Source organism: Pongo abelii, chromosome 12 (genome assembly GCF_028885655.2).
Source record: "Pongo abelii isolate AG06213 chromosome 12, NHGRI_mPonAbe1-v2.0_pri, whole genome shotgun sequence".
Classification (NCBI taxonomy): Eukaryota; Metazoa; Chordata; class Mammalia; order Primates; family Hominidae; genus Pongo; species Pongo abelii.
This window is the reverse complement of record NC_071997.2, coordinates 112,934,859-112,949,713: the sequence shown is the minus strand read 5'-3', so window position 1 is coordinate 112,949,713 and position 14,855 is coordinate 112,934,859.

Sequence of the window (14,855 nt, the reverse complement as noted above, 5' to 3'; positions counted from 1 at the left end):
CATGGCTGAAATTAACTTGTATGTTGATAATTCTCAAGTCAATATCTCCTGTTAAGCTCTCTCCTCAAACGGAAGACCAGCTATCCAACTCTTCACTCAGATGTCCCACCTGAGATTTCCAGATACCCATCACATCCCCAGTCTCTAGCGTACTCCTGATGCAATGATTCGGATCTCAGTAATTGGTGCCTCTGTCTACCCGGTTGCCCGAATCTGATTCTGGGTAGTCACCTTTAACTCATTCTTTCCCTTCACCCCTGCAATCCAATCAAAAACTGAAAGTGACTCCCTCCATGGTCCCTCCTAGCTGTCTAGCATCTGCCCCCTTCTCTCCACCCACACCACCCTTACCCCAGCTCGTGCTGCCTTCATCCTGCTCATCTCAGCGACATCCTCCCATGTGGCCTCCCTGCCTCTGATGTGGCCCCTCCAGTCTATTCTCTACACCACAGCCAGAGCAATCTTCCTGAAACACAAACTAGATCATGTCATTCTACTGTTTAAAACGATGCTCTTAGCATACAGCCCAAAATTTTTTGTAAGATGATTTTTTACAAAGCCCAGCATGATCTGGTTCTTGCTTGCTTCTCCATCCTCTCCTCTGATAATTGCCACTTTTCATTACCCACAACTCACTCCAAGATCGAGCTTAATGAACTTTGATCACTTTAAATGGCACCATTATTTCCTCCAGGAAGCCTCCCCTGCGCCCCCAAGTTTGAGTCTGATGCTTCTTTCAACACTAATTTGTGGCTTCAAAATTCCCAGTCCATTTATCTACATTCCTCACTCCCCCCACTAGAGCAGAGTTTCTCCTTGTTGACAAAACTCATGCCACAGCTGCCTTATCAATTGCCAACTCAGGGACCCCTTCCTCTGGGTCCACCATGTATACCTCTGAATGTCAAGTTTCTATACTTAGAAGATCCTTCACATTCAGCAGACTTTCCTTAGGCAGAGACAGGCTGCCCATACTGGAAAGATGTTCTAAAAACATCAAGTCTGACCCTCCCATTTTACAGAGGAGGAAACTGAGGCCCCAGGAAGGGGCCTTTCAAAACCCCCTCAGAGAAGTGGTGGTTGAGACAATACAAGAATCCAGGTCCATTCAAGGGATTTTTGCCTTCTACCAGCAAGCCCATGAGAGCTGCTCCAGGAGGCCTTAGGGAAAGGAATGGGCCATTAGAGTTTCCTTAGTTCAAAATAATCTAAAGCCATATTGTTGCAGAAATCTTACAAAACTACAGCTGCTGACCCCAACTGGGGTCTACTTTGCCCAATGTTGGGACTAAATCAAAAGACATAGCCCAGTCCAGAAGACAGACTGGCCTAGCCAGTTCTAAAGGGACATGAAACACTCCCTACCCCCCACGGTGACGAAGGCACTCCTCTAGTCAATCAGGTGGCACAGACAGAAACATAGATGTAGTCACAGGAGCCAGGTGGATCTTGTTGTGGCCAAAGATGCTGGATCAGCCTAAGAGAAGACAGAACAAACAATTGATGTGGCAGAGAGATCACAAGTTTTGGTCCCTGACATGGCACAGTCCAGACCAGATTCCCCTCCTAACTGCTTGACCTCCCCTAGGTCAAGCCAGAACAGGGGCTAGATGACAAAGAACAGATTGTGGCTTGTCCGTGAAATCTGTAGACCATCACAGACCACACTTGGAGAAGCAAGCATTCTCCTTGTCCCACAGAGCTGGAGAAAGCATAGGTTCTTGGGTCAGATTCCCCAAAATAGGCTCTGAAATGAGAGTTCGCATTCAAGTGATTTCTTAAGGAAGTCTAACTGGGAGAAACTGGTAAGAACAGAGAAGGAAAGAAAGAAATAGAGTTTGATTGTAGGCAGAGACCCACAGAGGACACTCTGAGTCCGATCCTGCTGTAAGACTTCTCGGGATTGACAAATCTTCAGCAAGGGCTTTCATAACCCCTTCCCTCACAGTCACTGGTCCAGGGGAGAGGTAACTGCCCACTCATTTCTGGCTTCTATGCAAAGTAAAGCAGCATGAGTAGCCCAAGGGTATGAGGGGAGTCCTTCAAAGAAGAGCTGCAGGCTCCAAGTGCTGGGGATTGGAAGCAAGAGCATACCCAAGACAGCGGCGCGCAAAATGGACAGGGGCAAGGGGAGTGGGTGGTGCATTGTCATTGCATCAAATAACAGCATAACATCATAAGGTGACCCAACTAAAGCCAAGCTGGAATTCACAGTCTTTCTGGCCACATGAGTAGAAGTCTGGTCATTGCTCTTGGAATCTGTTTAAATGAGCTGGTATACACGGAAGCTGTTTAGGAGTGAAGGGATGCAGAGACTCCTGGGGAGACAGATAGGGTAAGGAGGGGAATGGGAACCATACCAGGGAATAGTGTGGTGACTGTCTCTCCCTCCAGCCCAAGACAGGGGTTCTGGATCTCTGTCACTTGTAGCCAGAGTTCTAAGTAACACACTTTATCAGTTTGCTAGGAGGGGGATAATGAGCGAATAGACGAAAAAAGGCTTCATAAATAACAAATGTTGTACTACTTCCAAGTCACATTTGATGGTCTGGAAAAAACACTGAAGAGTACACATAATGGTCACTCAGTGAATATTTATTAAATGAATGAATCAAACTGGCTGAAGGAGGAGGAAGAAGAAAAAAGGGAGAAGCAGAGGAAAAAGGAGGGAAGGAAAGAAGAAGAAGAGTGGGTAAAAGGAAAAAGAAGGAAGGGAAGGGAAAGGAAAGGAAAGGAAGGAGGGAGGGGAGGGGAAAGGGAGGAGAAGGAGAAACCCACACACAGAACTCACTGTATCTGAAAATTCTAGGGCTAGGTCTAAATTCAGGCATGGCTGATTCAGGCCCTCAGAAGCTGTGGACAGGACCGTATGTCTCACCAAACTTTGGCACTGCTTGTCTCTGTGTTGCCTTCATTCTCAGGCTGTCTGAAGTAGCAATGCTTCCACCAGTGGCTCTCTGTGAACATCCTACCAGCTTAGCACCCTAATGGCCCTTTCCTCATAGCTCCAATATAAGTTCCATGATTGATTCTGATTCACTGACTTAAGCCATCTGCCCATTCTTGAACCAATGACTGTGACCAGGGAGATGGAATAAGCAGATCGGCCAGCCCTGGGTCACACGTTCACTCTTGGAGCAGCTTACAGGTGGGTGGGGGTCGGTTGCTGGTCCCACCTAAACTGCATGAAATGAGCATGGGGGAAGGGGATTTCTCCCAAAGGAGAGCTGGGGTGCTGCTTGTTGAAGTAGAAAAACAAGGTGCTGGACATGCAAAAATCACAGTCTTCTATGTTCCTGTGTGATACCAAGACTGCTTCTGCAGTAGAAATGGCAGAAAGAAGGGTAGGCCCTTAACTTCCATAAGGGATGCACTCTTAGATGTCTATGAACTATAGAGTCAAGGAAATTCAAATGTTTGTACCAGATCCAGGCTTTATCTTGAATCACAGGTAACTGTTTTTCCAACTTCCATTAGTTTTCTCTCACTTGGTGAGCCATTTTGAAGCATTAGAGAAGCTGTTAAAATGGTTTCAGGAGATGCCTGGTGTTGTTTTCTTATAGAACTCCTGGTAAATTCATTTATACCATTGGAGTGAGTCCCTGATGAATTCAACATTTCTTCTTCTAATTTGTCCAAAACTTCAAACACTCATTTTCTTAACCCACCCAGTTTCTCTACACATCTATCTCCAGCAATAGTTTTTGGCATTCTTTAATGGTCATTGTTTTTCCCACTGGAACCAAGTGTTGAATCACCTCATAGCAGTTACAGTGTCCATGATGATGAACAGAGAATGTGAAAGTGGCCCTGAGGTGTGGGCAGCTTGCTGAGTGCTGAAGGTCTCTGAGAGAGACTCCTGTGGCCTTTGCCTCCCAGGATCTACTCACCCTTCGGCTGATAAGTGTATTCTCTCCTCCACTCTTAGATCCTAGGTTTTGGTGGAGCTTCTCACCATAATTAGGGCTGGAGCCTATAATGTAAGCCTAAAAACCAACTAGATTATCACAGCTCCCCAGTCACAACAATTAATTTGGGACCCAGTCAGAAATAGTGAGAAGCAATGAGACACTGGCAGAATTTTCTGGGAAAGAGACTGCTGCTATTAATATTTCCTGCTGGACTTGAATCTGAGGGAATATCAGGTTAGGAGCTAAGGCTGCCATTTAGTACCCTGAGAGACAGATCTGGCCTCCAAATGGAGTCAACCCAAAGGAAGTGGAGTTGAAGGTGAGGAAGAGGGAGAGATGAGAGAGAAGCTAGACCCTGGTGACATTGAGTGAGGTGCCACCTGAAACCAGCCCAACCTCTGCCTTTTAAGAGAAGTGAGTTGATAAGGTCTCTTTTTGCTTACCCTGGTTTGTGCTGGGATTTCTCTCCCTGGAGAGCAAAAGTTCCCAAGTAGATGCAACCCTATTGTATTTCAATACCCTCTCAGTCCCCACCAGCCCATGGGTTGACATCTGGTCACATTAACAACAGCACAATGGAGGCTCTTAGCTTCCATGCACTGCACAGGGACTCAGCACCCCTCCAAGTCTCTCTCTCTTATCTCTTAGTGAAGATTTCCCCAGTGGGTGTCTTATATGTTCAGGAACAATTTTGGTCATGTTCTTTCCTGACATTCTCTTATAAAATGACTGTGGCCAGAGGAGTGGAATGAGACCACTGACCTCGTTCTGATCATGAGCAGGGCTGGGAGGAGAGTGAGTATAGCTGGAAGCCTCCATGAGGAACACTCAATTCACATGGAGGAGAGGCCATCCATGGAGAAGAAGGGAGCACTATTGCCAGAAGAACAGAGAAGAGCGAGCTAAACACAGAAACAAGGGGGTCCGCCATGGGTAGAAGGGCAAGAAGTGCTGAGACCACCCACTGATGAGGACAGGAAGGCCTGGGGGAGGGAACAAATGTGCCAGTGGTCACTGGGTGAGGAGGTAGTGGGGCTCAGACTCAAGCCCAGGGGCCCAGGGTGCTCCCCCTCCTCAACCACGCCTTTTCTGGACAGCCATGCACAGTTTCGCAAGAGTCAGGAATGTGTGAAAGTTCACACTGCCAGTTCTGCCCAATCCACAGTCAAGTTCAAGTGTATTCCTGGATGGGGAGCAAAGGCAGGATCTGTCTGACAACACTAACTTCCCCCAACCTGAGCGCCAGCCCCCAAGGCTCCCTGCAATATAAACTGCCATGGAACACTGGCCTAGACCCCTGCAGACTTCCTACCCTCAGAAACAGCCATTCTATGGAATTACAATGTGGGGCAGGCTTGATCCAAACACTCCTGATTCACTGCATTGCAGCCATGCCCTGTGGGCTCTGATAACACAATCCTCTCACTCTTGATAAGCTTATTCCCCTGCTCCTTCAGACTTTCCTCTCTCCCATCATTCCAGAATTCCCTTGCTCGTTTCTACAATCTAAAGTCTTTCCTCTTCTTTCTCTAAGATTTTTCTTCTTCAAACCCCACCCCAACGTTCAAATCTGAGACTTCTCAATAGAAAGAACCCCAAATTGGAAGCAGGAGGCATGGGCGAAGGAGCTGACCCTGGTGCTGCCTCCTTGGATGACCTTGAGCCAATTTCCACACTTCTCTGGGCTCCAGCGTGCTCTTCTCAAGGCATTGCAGGCAAACGCTGGGATTCCCCACGTCATCTGGCCCACTATGAGCACAAAAGGTGCCCCGTCTCCCACCTCCCCTGACCCCAAGCCTCTGTCCCTCACACCAGGGCTGCCTTCTGTCCCCAGGTTAGACCTGAATGATGGGAAGAGATGTTCTTGCCCCTGGAGACTGGGCAATCCAGGGCTGTTTCTGTTTTAAAAATAAACCATATGATTCTTTCAGATTTGGGGGTTGAAGAGCAAAAAGAAAGAGGATATAAGAGAAGCTTCAGGGCTGATTGCCAAAAACGTTTCCCACCCTCCAATTTCTTAAACTAGGAGCATCTCAACGGGGAGCTGACCACATGGTCTTGATTTACTAAAACTTCACTCATTAGGCTGGTATCCTTTCAAGCATATTGGACAGCTAACAGGCGAGCAGCTTTTCAAAGCCCCTTCCCCTCCATACTGGGGCTGGCAGGGGGCCAGGAGGGAGGCCCCAGAGCAAAAGCACTTGTGCACCCGCCACCAGGGGGCTGTTCCTGCTGGGTTACAATCTCCCCACTGAATCAGAAGAAAGCTCTACTGAGGATCACACATGGCACAGATGTGGTCACACATGGCTCCAAAGTCCGAATCAAAGTCTTGGCACTGGACCCAGGTATGATGGACACACATGTGTGCCCAAGGGTATAGATGAGAATATGGTCAGGACCACACACAACCAGCCCCCTATGGGTGTCATCTCCCGACACAGGCACACATGTGCTCACACACACTCACACACACACGCACACACACACAGAGGCAATGGTCCCTGAATGCTGGAAAGGCACATCCAGAGAGCTCAGTCTCTGCCTACAGCTAGAACATCTTGGACTTCCAAACTCCTTGTAAATTAGATGTTGAATCTGTGCACAGGCTCTTGCTACACACACTGAAAGACAGCAAAAGCATAAACCCACTGGAATCTAGCACCAAAATGTATTTTCCACCAAAGGATCTTCATAAAAATATTCTTTTCTATGAGCTGATGAGAGGCCATATTTCCTCAGTTCTGGCAGAGACCTGCCTGAGTATATCTTCTGTCCCATCCAGGAGTGTCTGCACCCCACATACCCAGCCTAGCACAATTCCACTCACAGGCTGCAAATCAGCACATCAGCTCTGTCCTGGGGACACAGCTTCGCTGGCAGAGGATTCCCAGGGCTCTGTGGGGCTCAGTCTATACCCAACACTGTGAGCACCAAAGGGTAAGCCAACCAAGGCATTCCTCAGAGACACCTTGCTTAGGGAGGTGGCGCAGTGCCAAAAGGGAAGCTGAAGTTGTTTTCCTGATTGGGAAACATACTGATGGTGACAGCAGAAAGAGTCAAACCCAGCAACTGATTGTTTCCCAGGCAAGAAGCTCCAGAATATGCTGCTGTCCAGTTGGAAAGGGCTTGCTGCCTCCCTAAACACCTCCCAGCTACATTCACTCTCAGAAAAACTCAGGGGTGAGATTCATGGATGATGGCTCTGAAAAGGGTGTAGTCCAATAGGAGTTTCCAAATGGGAAGCGGAGGCTCAGAGAGGAGAAGGCAGTCCTGTTCAAAGCAGTGCAGAGCTGGGCCATGAAGCCAGGCTAGTCCAGCAACTGAGAGCACAGGCTTTCAGAACATGTAGTCCTGAAGGCAATTCAAACTCCACTGTAGCCAGGAGTTAACACCTACTTATCTAGGACTAGAATCCTTATTGACAAGAACACCACTAACTCATGGAGTTAAGTGAGAATTAAACGAGACACTACATAAAAGAAGCCAGTATGCAGTAGGAGCATAATAAATGCTGATCTCTGCCCCTTCTCATTCCCACGTTCTTCCACCAACCTGAGCACAGCTTTGGCTGCTTTTTGAGTGCTTGACTAGAAGATGCTTTAAAGATCTGGTCCACAACCCAAATGTCCATCAATGATAGAATGGATTAAGAAAATGTGGCACATATACACCATGGAATACTATGCAGCCATAAAAAAGGATGAGTTCACGTCCTTTGTAGGGACATGGATGAAGCTGGAAACCATCATTCTGAGCAAACTATCGCAAGGACAGAAAACCAAATACCACATGTTCTTACTCATAGGTGGGAATTGAACAATGAGAACACTTGGACACAGGTGAGGAACATCACACACTGGGGCCTGTCGTGGGGTGGGGGAGGGGGGAGGGATAGCATTAGGAGATATACCTAATGTAAATGACAAGTTAATGGGTGCAGCACGCCAACATGGCACATGTATACATATGTAGCAAACCTTCACGTTGTGCACATGTACCCTAGAACTTAAAGTATAATAATAATAAAAAAAAAGATCTGGTCCAAACTGAAAAGGTGTCTCCAGAGGATGGAAGCACAGCAGCTCAGCCCCCTCTGGACCAAGGCCAGGTAGAGCCCAACATTCCCAGGACTACAGGAAGACTCACGACCACCAGGTAGAGCCCAGAGCCTATTTCTCTCTCCCTCTTGCACTCTGGTCCTGAAAGAACAGTGGTATCAAGACTGGAGACTCCTCCTCATTTGGTGGCTTTGGTGGCCCTCCCTGAGTAGAGGAAGAGGCATCCTGATTCACAGCATCATGCAGTCCCAGGTGTGGCTAAGGGGCTGGCAGGCACCTTTCTGGCTGCAGATCCTGAAGGGCTCTATGGGGGCAGGGGAGCACACAGGCTCTGTGGTCCCAGAAGGCAGAGCCAGGACCCAAGCAGTACAGGCTATTGTCAGGTTACAGGGGCATCATACTGCCAAATCTGCACTGCTTCTCAGGTTGCAAGATGCTTCCCTGTCTATCTTCTCAGCTCAGGGTGTGGTGGGACATTTCAAAAGGTGGTGACTCCAAGATAAATCCTAGCAGAGGATGACCACCCCCCTACGACCACACTAAGAATTCCTCTAGTAGGTAAAGGTAGGAGGTGGCTTGGAGATCCCTCCCAGACCCAAGTGTCTGTGAGACCATCAGAGCCTTAGAGTCCAACTCTATCAAAAGTTTAGGGCACTAAATGGATAACCCCAAAGATCACATAAGAGGCTAGTTACTTCTGTGGAGTTCAGAAAAGACACCTACTTTCTTTCAGTCAGATGTGTCCAACAATTTAGCTGCTACACCCAAGGTAGGAAAAGTCAAGCTAAAATTCCAGGCCACTTTCCCCAACCCAGAAATTGAAAACGAACTTGCAAAATGTGAGCCCAGCAGAGCAAGATCTACAGCACTGACCCAGTGAGGAAACTAGGCCACCCAATGGGGGGCTACCTGCGATTGGCGCCTGCAAGTGAAGCATTCCAGGCTGAGCCTCCCGGGACACACACATCTCTGTCCGCTCAGTCTCCACACCATTAACAAGCGGGGATTTCCCTAGGCTGATCCTCGCCAGGTTCACTGGGCAGAAGGAAGTCGGCTTTCCAAAGACAAAGAAAGTCACTTCGCCCGGGAACTTGACATAGCCAAAGTGGGCCATCTTTCTTCTCTAGATTCTAAGACCTTTATGGCAGGGCTAGGGAGGTATACATAAAGAGGTCAAGCCTGGGTGTGGTGGCTCACACTTGTAATCTCAGCACTCTGCGAGGCCAAGGCAGGAGGATCACTTGAGTCTAGGAGTTTGCGTCTGCAGTAAGCTGTAATGCCACTGCACTCCAGCCTTGGCAACAGAGCAAGACCCTTTCTCTATTAAAAGAGGGATAGGTCACAGGGTGAGAATGGACACTCAGGGCCATTCTAGTCCAAGGCCCCATCTAGCACTTTGATGCTTGGGCCTCTCTGCAGCAGGAGCAGAGACTGCAGAATTGACTCTGCCAGTGACCAGGACTCATGAATGACTGCAATTCAGAAATGTTCCTCCATTGCATTGAAATCTGCCTTCCATTTTCCCCCACCATATCTTCATTTACTCACAAATATTAATCATCTAAGCAAACATGGCACCTGCCCAGTCAGTCTAGAATTTTAATAGAACAACTATGGCCTCCTGAATCCCCAACTACCTGTACCTCCCTCTGTCCCTCTACCTTCATCTCCTTCAGTTTCTCCTGCTGTGGAATGGCTTGGCAGGACTCTGCAGAAGAGTTAGGAGACCTTGACAACACACCCCAAAGTGTTTGGTCATGAGACATTTGAGGACCAGGGCCCTGCCAGGTCACAGCTGCCCGAGGTCAACGAAGGGATGACCTGAAGGGAATAGGTCTCCCAAGGGCCTGAACAAGCCCACTTGGCTGAGAAGGGAAAGCTCAGGGAATGGAGGTCATCACATTGCCAATAGCTAGTGTTTCAACCACACGGGAGAAAAAGGAAGCTCCCAAGAAGACATTAGTCCATCTCCTTCGTTCGTTCTTGGGTCTTAAGGGAGCTCTGGTGCCATTTGGGGTTTATTTTGTTTTGCTCAGGTAGGGATGGGGGAAGAATCAAATTGCCATATATTGTGATGTCCTTACATGTGACCCACGCTGGTTTTCAGACGATGTTTGATGAAGCCCTGGAGAGTGCACAGAGCCCTTTAAGGGATGCTGGGGAGAGGAGTCTAGGGACAAGGTAAACTACAGCCAGAGACATCAGTGTCTTCTCTGTGCCCCTGTCCTATCAGAACAGCAGCTCTGAGTTTATCTGTACTATATGTGAGCCTTTTTGTTTGAAGAAAGTCCTCCATGGATCTTTCCGGATGCCCTTGCTTTTTAAAACAGAAAATTTTTAAAGGACCTGAATTTCTGAATTGCAATCATTTCTGAATCATTTCTGAATTGCAATCATTCACGAGTCCTGGTCACTGGCAGTGTCAATTTCATGATTTCTGCTCCTGCTGCAGAGAGGCCCAAGCATGGGCCACGGAATGGTTTGGTGCTGTCTCCTGACCTTCCCACCAAAGTTCTTTTCATTTAATTCAGCAAAGCTCGAGGATCCCTTAAGGGTAAAAGGTGCTACACAAGAATCCTGAAAGAAGTGGAGGGCGAAAATGAATGGCAATTATTCCCTAATTGTGAACCATAAGATATGCAAATAGAAGGGCTTTTCCATAGATGGAAACCACACAGTCCAGGCTTGGCCAGGACACCTGAGACCTGGGCAGGTACCTCTGCTGGATTGTTCCCAGGATGACTGATGACCTGACATCATCAAGCCCAGCTTCAGGGCCCACTACAAGGCCCTACTAATGCTTCACTGCCCCAAGCCCACCTGTGGAATTGAACATAGAGTTTATCCTAAAAGGAGTCACCTGGATCAGGTATGGAATCCTTCAACGATCCCAGGCCAGAAAGCCCTGGGCAGGGCCCCAGGTAGTGGCTGAGTCAGTGTGAGGAGGAGACATAGTGTCAGCGTCTAGCAAGTGCTCAAATCAATCATGAATAATTTTCTGGAAGCAGCTGAAGGCCGAACATATTCTTCAGCCATCAGATGTGGACTGTACGTTGTTTTTAAACTTATTTCGTTTTCTCTTTTGCCAAAAAAAGGGAGAAAAAAAAAAGACACAAGTTTTGGACCACGAAAACAACCCTGCTTCCTCTGCTCTGCAGCGCCTGGGCTTTCATTGCTGTTTTGTCTGCAGTGGGCTTTGGCCACGTAAATGTGAACAAAATGAGGTAACTCACAAATCCTCTGGCTGCCTCATGGCTGAAGGCTAGTGCCTCTGAGGGTCAGTGGAAATAGACAGGCAGACAGGCGAGCACCCCAAACAAGTGGCTATGAGCCGGCAGCCAGCATGTTCCCCAAACCAGGGGGGTCAGACCAGGGGTCTGGAATGTGGTGGCTTAGGAAAGTGGGACAAGATCACCATCACTATTACGATGAGGGATGTGCCTCATGGGCACCGTGGCTGTGGGCACTGGGTGTCTCTTGTGAGCTACCCTGTCCCCTCCCAGCCACCAACTACCGCCACTATGCTGAGATGCCCTCTGCTCTGCCCCTATCCTAACCCACTCCTGTCATCTATTAGGAACACATGTTGGTGGGGGAGACTAGTTGGGACTAAGGACAGGACCAGCTACATCACTGAAGGGGCCCAATGCAAGATGAAAATGTGGGTCTTCTTGTTCAAAACTTACTCAGAATTTCAAGATAGCAAAAGTCCCAGCCTCTTTCAAGCATGGATGCCCACAAAGCCAGGGAAGCAAGACAGACACACAGGCAGGAGTGGGAACATCACGTAGGGTCTCTGTGATCAGGGCTGAGTAACAGCACTCTGTTCCTGAAATGCCCCCAGGCAAAGCAATAGTTTTGAGAGAAGTTCCACTTAAGAAAAGACTTTCTCAAGCTCATGATGCAGTGAGTAGCACAGATGCACCTCCCAGGTGAGGCCAGCCCTCATCCCATGCCGGCAGGGCCACCGGGGATGCTGCAGCCATGAGCTCAGCCCTCTGGTGGCCAGGGAAGTCCAGGTGTGAGCTTCAGACCGGCGCCCCTCACCCAGCTGCTGCGGCTACCCACAGAGGGTGAGAACAATGGGTCATCCTTACATGCCCAGGCAGGTCAGCACCAGGCAGCCTGTCCCCTCCCATCCACCAACTACCCCCACCATGCAGCCTCCAAGGAGGCACCAGGGCATCTCAGCAGCACAGGCTCAGTGCTGCAGGAAGGGCAGAGGTAGGTCACAGGCTGGGAAGGCCATTAATGACTCAGGTACCCTATAAGCACCAGGTGTCTGGGAAGCTGTCCCTCTGGGAAGCTGTCCCCCTGTGGCCTGACACCAATCCCTCCAAACCCTGGCTCCTCCCCTCCTTTGTCCAAAGAGGCAACATGAAGTCGGGCAAAAAAGTCTGATCTCAGCCACATCACTGACCCACTGTGTGATCTTCGAAAGACACCCCTCTCAGAGACTGTTTCTTCTAAAGTAAAACCCAAAGTTGGGTTATATGATGGCAAAGGCACTGCTGGTTCCAACACCATGATTCTTCCTAAGAAAACAAGTTATGTTGGCTTTCAGGGATCGAAGTTCAAGTCCTCTTGAGAACACATGAAGGGATGGGGATGCATCACTTTACCTCCTTCCTGGCGTTTCTAGAGTCAGCCTCCTTGTGAGATCCTAGGGCCTCTCTGCCGAGCCACAGGTCAATGGGATCATCACACCACTGTGGTTTAATCTCACATTGTGGGAGCTGCCCCAGTCCAGGACTTGGCCGTGGAAGCAGCCAGCAACCCATTGTCCAGCTGGCAACGTGTGGGATCTCACACAAAGGGTATGTGGAAATTGCCCATAAAATCACTCTCTTGCTCCCCACTCAGCTCTCATGGACCCCACAGAACAATTTATAAAGCCCAAGTGGGAAAGACTTCATCCACAGCCAACTCCCCACAGGCCCCAGGCTGGAACGGGCTCCAGCCCAGAGGGGCTGCTTCACTGCTGGGCGGGCCTCCCTGTGCAGGCCGGAGTGGCACAGCCTGAGAACAAAGACTTGGCAGAAGTGTAGTGCCCCCAAAGCCATTTATCACCAATCACCACCCCCGTCACAGAGCCAAGAGTGATATAATCATACAGTATTTCATAAATTGTGCCCAAATATCTATATTATACAAAGTGATGCCTCAATAGAATTAAAAAGTCAAATAGCACAGAAAGTTGTACAATGAAGAGAAAAATCCACCACCTAACATTAAAAGACTTACCTAAGAGAAGGTTGAGTCCCCACTCTACTGCTGGAGGAAAGGTGGCGTGACTTGTCCAGGGTCACTCAGCTGATCTGCAATGGAGCTCAGGGCCTCTGACCACCCAAAGCAACTGTTCCCAGTGGACAGCATTTAGTATGATCTGTGTCCTGGTGCTGGGAGATCCAAAGTGTCCCCCGCCTGCTCCTGAACCCCACACAAGCCTGGAGGCATGGCCCACACTGAAGAAAAAGGGAAGCCAGGTCCCGTGGGTCACGCCTATGGTCCTAGCATTTTGGGATGCCTAGATAGGAGGATTGCTTGAGCCCAAGAGTTTGAGACCAGCCAGGGAAATATAGCAAGACCCTGTCTTTACAAAAAAATAAGAATAATAATAACCAAGTGTAATGGCACAAGCCTGTAGTCGCAGCTACACAGGAGACTAGCATGGGAGGATCGCCTGAGCGCAGGAGTTCAAGGCTGCAGTGAAGCATGATCATGCCACTGCACTCCAGCCTGGGTGACAGAGAGAGACCCTGTCTCTATTTAAAAAAACAAAAAGGAGAAAGAAACATGGAAAAGAGGTGAGTTTTGGTTTTGGCCCTTATTTTGCACCTGCGGGGCCTGGTGTCTGACACCACATCCACCAATAGGTTCTTTGCTCCACGTGGAGCTCGCTTCACTTTGCCCAAGTATGTCATTCCTGCTGAGCCCTCCGCAAGCTTCCCCAGTGAAGCCCTATTTGAAACTCTTTCATTCATCCCTAAAGTTCTTAAGCTACGGAACCCAGGTCTGGGCACCCTATCTGGCGCACTGAACACACATCTGCAGATAACATTTAAGCCCCCAGGATTCTGAGCTAGGGCTGATGCCGTGATGGGGAAAGAAGGGGAGAAAGTTTCCAGTCTGACATCTGGGAGATGGGGCCTGCCCCTATAATTCAACAAGTTTTGTTGAACAGAGCAGACTCAAGGGCAAAGCACAGCAAGTAATGGTTGATTGAGTGGAGAAAAAAGAGATGAATACCTCATTGGTGGACAAGATAAAATTGCCACACCACCCGGGCCTGAAGAAAACATCCAGCTGACTATGACAAAGGCAGCCTGGGGACCACCAGGGTCACCACCTGCTGGAGATGCACTGTCACCAGCATGGCAGGTGATAGTGTCCTGAAGGCTCACATTCTGAATGAAAACCCTGCACCATCTGGGCCTGCCCCCAGCCAAAGCTGTGCAATCTGGGACTAGCCCTGGAATCATTTGAACCACCAGAAGCACACAGGATTATAGGATAGTGAATTTTAGGAGAGCTCAGAAGATAAACTTTTATGGCCTTAGACAGAATCATAGAGAAGGGGAGAAAGGGTATCTATGACCTAAACTTCTCCACGTCCTAGGCAAGAGGCCTCTCAGCAGCATCCCTGGCAAGCATCCATCCTCACCTACCTTAAATACTCCCTTCACAAGCACTCACTCCCCTGGAAGTCAGCACCATCTTTAGCTGGAAGGGGTATTCCTTTAAATCTTTTAATTTAGGTTAAAAACCAATCTTTTTGGAATTACTGCTGACTGGCTGAAGTCCAGTCTCTTAAAGCAGTTTTTACAACATTTTTTTCTTCTATAACATGTAACTGATGACCCACAAATGCATATCCATGGGC